The sequence below is a fragment of the Aptenodytes forsteri genome, unplaced genomic scaffold, assembly GCF_000699145.1.
Source record: "Aptenodytes forsteri isolate BGI_AS27 unplaced genomic scaffold, ASM69914v1 Scaffold371, whole genome shotgun sequence".
Classification (NCBI taxonomy): domain Eukaryota; kingdom Metazoa; phylum Chordata; class Aves; order Sphenisciformes; family Spheniscidae; genus Aptenodytes; species Aptenodytes forsteri.
Window position 1 is genome coordinate 430,098 of NW_008795322.1, and position 10,011 is coordinate 440,108.

A 10,011-nucleotide genomic window follows, 5' to 3' on the forward strand; every position below is an offset into this window, starting at 1 on the left:
TGGCTGTGTCCCCTCCCAACTCCTTGTGCCCCCCCAGCCTGCTCGCTGGCGGGGTGGGGTGAGAGGCAGAAAAGGCCTTGACCCTGTGTCAGCACTGCTCAGCAGTAACGGAAACATCCCTGTGTTATCAGCACTGTTTTCAGCACAAATCCAAAACGTAGCCCCATATTAACTACTATGAAGAAAATTAACTCTACCCCAGCCAAAACTAGTACATAAGGCAAAGCATCTTGTCCAACTCTCCAGTAATTTCAGTGGGAGATTTTGTATGAAAATGAAAATAGTGGAAATGGCTGCTTCCTGGGGTATTTCAAGTTACCAGAGCGAAACTACCAAAATAAAGCAGCCTAATTTTTCTTCAGCATGAACATGACTTAGAAGGCCTACTTCATCTTTTTTTTCTCCAAATTCCATGATTTTTTTTTTCTCTCCCTATGAGCTTCTGAGATTGGCTTTGACAGATGTGAATTACAGCAGCATCTCAGTTCTCAAATTGCCAGAATTTACAGCTGTAGAGTCACAACCGGTCAAAACAAATGCAGAACAGCACATCCATGTGAAGACAAATAAAAAAGGAATTAACTGTGCATTCAATTAAGTAACTAACTACAGTAACTATTCTAATATAAAAAGGTAGCAAGAATATACAAATAAAAATAGAGTGCAGGGAGTAGACCAGGCAACAGTGGCATTATACCTAATAACCAGTAATGCACAGAGTACCAAACTCTGATCATCACTACAGAAATGTGTATGGTGTGGGAAGGGTGCTGGAGGAGACAGGGTGGGGAACACACCAATTTGGAATCTGTTACTTGGTCCTTCCTGTCATGGTGAAGATATGTGTCTAATGAAGGCATCTGATCTGCCACCTAGTCCATGCCCTCTCTATTTATTATTCGTTAATAGGTAGCAAAAATTATCGCAGGTTTAAGAGAGCACAGAGATATGAGATAAAATAGAAAGTGACACAAGAGTAGCACAACCTAACGTTTGTCAAAAGTGGCAGAATATTTATAGAATATTATAATGTAAATATGCACCACAAAGTCACTTTTCATTGTTATAAATTGTTATACTTTCCCCAGAGATACTATGCAATTGCAAACAGGAAGCAGCAAATCTTTATGATCCCGGATGACAGAGCTACAGGTATTGCCCAATTAAGAACGGAAGGAAATCTCTCCATCAGGCAGTCTAGCTATTACAATGCAGTTCACACTATGGATCTGTCTGAGAAGTTTGCAGTCTGTGAAAGCAAAGGCGAAGGTCAAGGAGTAAGCCACAGAAACCTTGGCTACCTGCAGAGTCTGCAATCAAGATGTGTGGAGTTGATACGTTCTCATATTATTCCCAGAAACGATGTCTTTTCTTCCCATAAATGTGGTCATTGCATTGCTGATCATCAGGGCTTTGTAGTACAGTGTCGTGAGGTGATTTATAAAACTCCCGTTTTCAAGGCAGTTCATCAGGGAATTGAAGCAGCTAAGATGTTGATAATCACTAGACCTGAAGCAGATCTGACAGGCAAAATACCAGCCTTCCTCAAAAAACTTTTGGCTCAGAGGTGTCTGCTATAAACAACTTTGGCTCATCTGTAGTCAAAAGCAGTACTGGTATATCTTGTCTAGATTTCACATTCCCTTGCTAAGCCACCTTCCCATCATGCCCTTTCATCTTTCAGATGGTCTTGGGCCAGAAAAAATTCTTGCCTGCCCAATAAATTATCAACAATATTTTCCCTTTAAAAGTTTGTCAGTCACAACACGATTTGTATGAACGTTCAGCAGCAAGTTCTTTTTCTGCTAGAAGCACTTCCTTATATAGCACATTGTTTTGGCACATAGACATCTTCACCCCCCATTAAAATATCAGAAGTCTCAAATAATCCTCTGAACACAACTTTTTTATTTGAGTAGAGCTTTGATCTTGAAGAACTGAGTAACTCAGATGACTCATAAGAGACTTTTGCATTCTAGATAGCCTGCTAATTTCAGCCACACAATAACAACAAAACCTTTGACAGCGAGGGCAAATTACACACAGTTTTGAGTGGTCAGCTCCCCCCCATTGGTGGTCACATATACACAGCTTGGATCATTACCAGAAGTGGTGCAAACGAAACTATCTCCCAGAAAAGACCAAACAATAGACAAAACTAAATAAATGCATGAATGAATAAACGATAGAAACTGTCTTCGTGCCTGGAGTCAGAACTGAGACTGGTAGGAGCTGACTGGAGAAATGCGGCAGCTGCTGTCCACATGGCAGCAAGAATTCAGTGCTCACTAGGTGAGCACAAGCTTGCAGCCCACAATCAGCCACATTCAATCAAACCTTGAGGCACTTGTTTTCTCTCCAACTACCTCACTTTTAAGGACTCAGCCTTAGATGCACTGAAACTTCTAGGTAGTATTCCCATCCAAACCAGGTCCCTTGGATTCTGCTCAGAACCTCTTTTTGCTAAATAATTCCACTGATTTCAGCAAGCCCAGAGCAAAGATAGGTAAACAAACCACAAAAATCACCATGTAGAGAGTCCTGTTCTATACAACAAGTGAGCACTTCAGTCATAATAGTAACATTTATGTTCTGGACCTGTCACACAAAGGGAAAAATCAGCTTCCATTAACAGTCATTATTTTGCTTGTTGGCTTATGTTATTGGCTGGAAACTCTGCAAGGCATACTGCTTTTGATACTGGTCTAGTTTCTTGTTTCACAATCTTCATTTTCAACCTGCCTCTTCACAGAAGAGTTGCGGGGGAGGGCAAGAGGTTCTTTTTATTCTACATGCTACTGCTCTTCTGATAGTCTTGTTACCACTAATGATCTTAAATACTTTTTACAGCATTTAATCAAGTATAGCATTTAATCAGGTAATCACCTGCTGAAGTAAAAATAATGTTTCTAAGTAGTCCATTTACCTTTGCAGCACAGAAAGAAACAGCTTTGAGCGGGTAGGCTGCGCAAATGCAGTGCTTCTACTTTGATGATCAGCTTGTTTGAATGGGAGTTGAGTGAAGATTTGCCCCCCGCCCCCAGTGGTGTTACCTATTCTGTTATAGAGCAGACAGAAAATTTTGAGGACTACCTCCAGAGAAAAAGATTATAAAAACTGCGTTTCATGTTTCCATTCTTTTGCTCCAGCATGCAGTAATGTCCAGTGCAGATTGCCAGAACATCTGGTGACTGTGTCCAGCACATTCTCAACTGCAGTTGAACATAGCAACATGATATCACTTGAACATGACAAAGATGGTATCAGTTGTTTGAAAACTTTCTACTTAGAATATGCATAAATACTAATGAGTAAACATGACTCCATACTGGCCAAAGTGGTTGAATATGTGAAAAAAATTACCGATGTGGCTGAACATAGCGGACAAAGAGTCAGCCTGATTTTTGCAGACAGAAATCATGCTATTAAAACCTAAGAGCATTCTTCAAAGAAGTCAGTTACACCTTAAATAAAGTTCATGCACATGATAATATCTGGACTCCCAAAAAACCTACTTTCTACTAGAGAATAAAGACAGGTTTAGTGTGAGGTAGAAGGGAAGTTTCCCTTGTATGCTAATAAACTGGTAGCAGACAGGACAAACAAGCTAGGAATAAATGGGGATTAAAAATTGAGGGAGAAACTCAGTAACATTCCACAGGAATTCATGATGGAGCCCCTGGTATTTAATATATTCATAAGCTACTTGAAAAGAATGAAGAATAAGGTGACAAAATTTGCTTAAAGCAGAAAACAGCTGAGGCTTCTTCAACATGGATAAGAACACAGTTGAGGGAGCATAGGATGACTGAATATAGATTGATAATTCACCACACCTTGTAGCACAAGACCCATAGGGTGTGCAATGAAAGCATGTGGCAGCAGTTTTAAAATAAAGAGCACAGATGTAAATCAAACTTTTCCCACACAATTCAGAATTAAAATGATGGAATACATTCCAAAAGAACAGATTTGATGTTAATATGTAAAAAGATTAAAAACCTCTTAGACAAATGGAAGAGAACTCTCTCAAGAGCTATTAAGCAAAATGGTCTGAATATAATATTCTGGTTAAGAAGTTCTTATACTGCAGATGAAAATAGGAAAAGCCATACCTACAGAAATATCAATATGCTTGCTCTGTTTTTACACTTTTCTTCAAGCATTTGCTATTGCCTGTTGTCTTTGTTGATTTCTCCAGGGTCAGCTGGACTCTTGGTCTGATCTATTGCAGGCATCCTTTTGCTCCTGGAGCTCTCTGCCCTTTGCATGCAGTTAGGACAGTTTCACCTAGGAATACACAGACATTGAACGCTGCAGTTTTCCATTTTCCCTCACAACCACTCTACTCAAAAAGTGAGCCTAAAGCTATTCATCTTCTGTTGTGCATGGAATAAAAATAAGACAAGAGAGAGGAAGGAAGAGACTAATGATAGCCAAGGGATACTGTGTAAGTCAACCTTTCCAACAGGTACAGAATAAGCAACAAGTATCACATAAATACAAAAATAAAGACACAAAACCCTCAAAAAAACCCCAAAACAACCAACCCCAAAACAACCCAGCCCCAAAACACTTATCTATTTTGTATAATGAAAACTATTACTAGATAAAGAATTTTAAAAGAAACTTAAATACAATTTAAATTTTCTGGGCTATATTCACACCATTACTTGATTAAGAGTAGCACTCAGAGATAACAAGTAGGCTTGTGTTGTACATGGCCTTGTAAATAAAGTATGAGGGAGGTAAACTATTACAACTTTTCAGGAAAGGTGGGAAATTAATGGAAACCACCTTAGCCCTAAGATAGCTTCTGCCAAATAGCAGAGTAAATTAACTTACATAAAAGATCCACATTGCTATTGCTAGCCTACTTTCAGAAGTCATGCTTCCTCATTTAAAGTTAGCTTGTATATCTCAACCACAGTGCAATTTCTATATAGGGTATCTTTCCTCACTATACACCACCATTAAGACCCTCCAGGATGTGTTTTACCAGTCTGCTAATCCAAACCTCACATAGCGTACAACCAGCAGCCTCATATATCATACCACACCTTGAGGCATATGTTAATTGACCAATAAAACACACCTGTAACATATTAATGTTATAATAAAACACTCTACATATTCAGTAAATTTTGTATTATCAGTTCTCCATCAATTATTTATTAAGAACTAACACAATAAATAATCTGCTGAGCGAGGTGCAATAACATGAGGACAAAACAGTACAAAATACACTTTATCACCTTCTCTCTACAGTTCCAGTCTTTGTAGCATACTGCATATTTATAAGTGCTTGAAGTAAGGTAAGATTGAACTCTTGTGCTCTAAATCTTCACGGTCTATTCACCAAGAGATTGCTTTGTTGAAATTAACAAAAGAACAGGCTTTCTTATATGTATTTGCTTGCATCAGGTTCTCTTAATCCTAATATTAGTAATTCCCTTCTGTATAGAATCGGTAGTTTCATCCTTTGTGAGTACTCGTTAGCTGACTCAGTATTAGCATTAGCTAACAGAAATATTTCCACTAAAAATACAATGTAAGCCTCTTCAGGATTAAAATAGATTTTTAAATTTCAGTAGAGAATATTTACAGTATCTCCAAATAAAAATAGCACATAACTGAAATGAGGGCGTTCCATCACCACAAAAAGCAAAAATAAGAGCCAATGTGGATTTCATTAATCTTGTAATGCTAGACCTACCAGGGGCTCACTCCTTCTCCCATTTCCTTAGACAGGAACAGTCTTGGAACTTCTAAAACGTATACTGAATGAATGACTACCACACCTCTCAGCACTAAAATGTTGAAATGCTTAATTATTAAGTACAAGACTGTAATTTAAGTGAGGACTTTGGACATAATGTTCTCAACTGGCTTAAGCTACTAAGTGACCCCTAAAAATCAACAATTACAATGATTTACACTTCAACTTCCAAAAATCCAGTAGTAAAGAATTCATAAAAAAACCAAGGTGATATTTATAGCATTCAAGATGCACTCACTTTGTTTGCAAGAACAGAAAGATGCCAGATTCTCATTTAGAGTTTGTCACAGTGAAGATGTTGGATGGGAAGATTGGTAAAGTAAGACCATAAGAAGACACGGTCATAAAGCAGAATAGCTTCTCCTTTGAACTATGGGAGCACTGAATAGCTAGTGTGGATTCCTGTAATACACATAAGTAAGGGTAAAACAGGAACAACTCCTGACTGTTCAGGATAAGCTACCAGTCATTTACCACACAAGAGAAACAATGCAATAATCCTAGACTGCATTAAAATGAGCATTATTACAATCATTATACTAGAGCACCTCAACTAAATGATCATAACAGAAGATGATGTGGGAAGGTGTATTTTTTTATTGCACTTTGTAGCAGTTACTGTTCAATAAACAACAGGGCAATCATGGTATATTTTTGCTATGAACTAAGACTGTCAATGCATGCGTAACTGTTTATTTTCACTCTCATTTACTTTTTAATCAATACATTGCTGAAGAACAGTTGTCTTTAGAAAATAAGCTCGGATCCATTTTAGGTTTGGGACAAATTCATGTATAGTAACAGAATTTAAATTTTTTGTAGCAAAGGTAAATTAGAGCAAGAATCTGTAAAACAAAGCAAAACAACAATGAAACAAAGGAAATTAAATCATAGAAGGGACAGAAAACTTAAGGTATATAAAGCTACTTTCAGTAAGAATGTTTTTGTTGTACCTCAGACCTTTACCACAAAATGGCTAAACAGACCAAAGGTCCAGTCTTGTACGCAACTCCTATGTTTGCAAGTTAAGAGTATGTTAAAATGTTGATTAGCAATAAGTGCATTCACAAAATTTAGGGGGTTTTTTTTGATGGCAGATAAGCAGATGATTATCTAAAGAAATCCAAACATATCTACAAAACACAGAATCATCTCCTGAGTAATAAAACTTCTCTTTCATTTTCTTCATGATGTTATATAATTTTTTAAAATAATTCCTCCCTTTTTAATGGCATTTTTTTCCCTTATAGAACACAATAAGGAGCGTTATTGCTATTCAAACTTCTTCAACGTTTTTCTATTTCTATACCTTTGTTACAGCATCTCAATAGCACCTCTCAGTAGCAGCCTCAATTCTGTCTTCATCATGTAAATTGTGCAATTGTACTATTGCACACCAGCATGGGGGAGATGACTTTTATTTACATGCATTGATATATATTTTTTTTTTTTCCCCCTGATCAAATTCCACCAATTTACCCTTCCAATCATCCCTGAATTTGGTTCAACTTACTAAAATACCTTTCAAAACTACCACTTTACACAGATGATTCTGGGCCCAGGACCCCTGCTAGGCGTGAAAGAATGCTTTTTTGAAAAATGTATTTATGCAGGCACAAGATATGGAATATCATTTTATTTGTTTCTCTCAGATAGTAAATTTAATCACAAATACTCATGCAGGTGAGGAGGTATCCCAAGAAAGCAGCACTGTTGATATGTTTTAAGCCAGCTGCTGCCAGTTTTCAAGTGCTGACCTATTTAGGTTGGAAATACTTTGCTTATTTGTATTTCTAATAAATATTATAGTTAAATCCAGATACAGCAACAGTCATGTAGAAAACAGATAAAGGCTGGGAATAATCAATAACACATAACTCCTAAACAACTCCTGATTCTTTTCTCAAAGTGGCAGTTAAAATTCATATTTCTACAGATTGTAGGCTTAGATGATTAAACCACCTGATTTACAAAAAACTATAACATACCCCATTTTTTTCTCCGTGTTCTTATCCATTGCTGCCTTTACACAATAAATGTTTCATGAAGTTGAAAAGAATTAAAAACAAAACCCAAATAAGTTACTAAAATGAAAGAGGAAGAGTCAGCAAATGCATGAGCGTCCGTTCGAAGATTCAGTTGCCTCTCATTACAGGAACAGTTCTTACGTCTATAGCAAATGGAGGATACATGGAAAAGGAAAGAGCTAGAGGCAAGAAGAAGTTAAAGGGGAGAAGAGCACAAAATTATCATCATCATTATTATTAATACAGTATGGACATACAACTGAAAGCTCTCGGTAGCTGTAACAGTAGGTGAAAATCATGGTATTATTCATAACTCTGCATGGAAAGAAGAACACACATTTTCCATCACCTTCCATCCACCACACATTATTCATGCCACTGAAGTGTGTCTTACAATAAAATATAGGAATGGCTGTGTTACAAATGTCAGGGAAATAAAAGCTTTCATTTCCTAGTGGTTATTTGCATCTTCAGGGTCAAATTTTTAGCTATTATTTACTCAGGCTTCAGTTTTGTGTGATGGAAATTGCTGTTGTTGAAATTTTGCATCTGCAAACATTTGCTTCAGTCATGTAGATCACTTAGACCCAAGGAACCTAAAGTGGAGAGATAAAGTTACACTCAGCGTCATGCACACAAAAGTCAGCCTTGGCCTCTTTATATGCGACAGACTGAGGTAATTTTATCTGCCAGTAGAAATTGTATTATATCAAGAAGTACTAAACAAACTGTTTCTTCTTGTAAAAAAGAGGTTATAAACCATATTCTCTGTCTAAATATGAATCAGTTTGAAGTTGTATATGTAAATTTTCCACCCAGATGTCTCCAGGAAGTAGAGACGTTCTAGAAGGCAATGCTTCCTCATGTAGAAGTAAGAAGGAATAAGATGATCTGTAAAAATTCATGGATATTTTAATTTGGTGTTGGTGCAAATGCTCAAATAAGCAAACCTTTCACAATGAGAATATTCAGAGTGTTTTTTGAAATGTCAGAAACAAACATTAAATATATGAACAATATTTCAATGTAACTATGCAAAACTGGCAGAGCATTCAAAGAATGCCTCGAGAACAAGGAAACGAAATGTTCTACTTCCGTCAAAACAAGACAATAACTCATTTCAAAAGTGTAATTTCAAGGAGACACAACAAATGCTCAGAAAACATTATTATGGTTTTTGTACAATATGTGAGATATTTGCTGCAAAATCTAAAAATTATAATTTCCTCAATAAAGGATGAAATTACCATTCTCATTCAGAGTAATACGAAGAACTTCAATATTACCTGTCAAAACAAACTTACTTTGCACATTCAACCTTATTTTATTTCCTTGTTTGGTTGGGTTTTTTCCCCCTAATATTGAAAATGCACCTATGAAACTTGTCAGTTTTGTATACTGCATACAAAAGTAAAGGCTTCAAAACAAATACTGTCCCACTGTGAGTGAGTTATGGCATTGTGTGCTGGGTCTGGCTGGGATGGAATTAATCTTCTTCACAGCCGTCCCTAGGGCGCTGTAGTTTGGATTTCTGATTAAAACAGTGTTAATAACATGCCAGTGTTTTGGCTATTGCTGAGCAGCACTTGCACAGCTGGAGACCTTCTCTGTTGCCCGCTCTGCCCCTGCAGTGAATAAGCCAGGGTGGGCAAGAGGCTGGGAGGGGGCACAGCCAGGACCGCTGACCCAAGCTGACCGAAGGGATATTCCGTGCCATATAACTTCACGCTCAGCAGTAAAACTGGGGGTAGTCATTCCAAAGCAGCTGTTGCTCAGAGACTGGCTGGGCATCGGTCTGCTTGTGGGAGGTGGTGAGTGATTGCCTTTGTATCGTTTGGTGGGGTTTTTTTTTTTCCTGTTTCCTTCACTTATTAAACTCTCTTTATCTCAAGTTTTCTCGCTTTTCCTCTTCTGATTCTCTCCCCCATCCAGCTGGGGAGGAGAGTGAGTGAGCAGCTCATGGGTGCTTAGTTGCCAGCTGGGATCAACCCACCATACATTGGTACAAGATTTCTCTTACAGACGTATTTGTGTCAAAGGGTAAAATAATGTATTGAGGGCAAGAACTATTCTAGTAAATACTAACATCTTTAAGTACCTGAAGAGATGGCACAGGGACATTCAGGTTAGTACTTCAGCAAAACAATATAATACTAAAATAATTAGTAACAGTTAACAATAGTAATAATATTATTTATATTATTT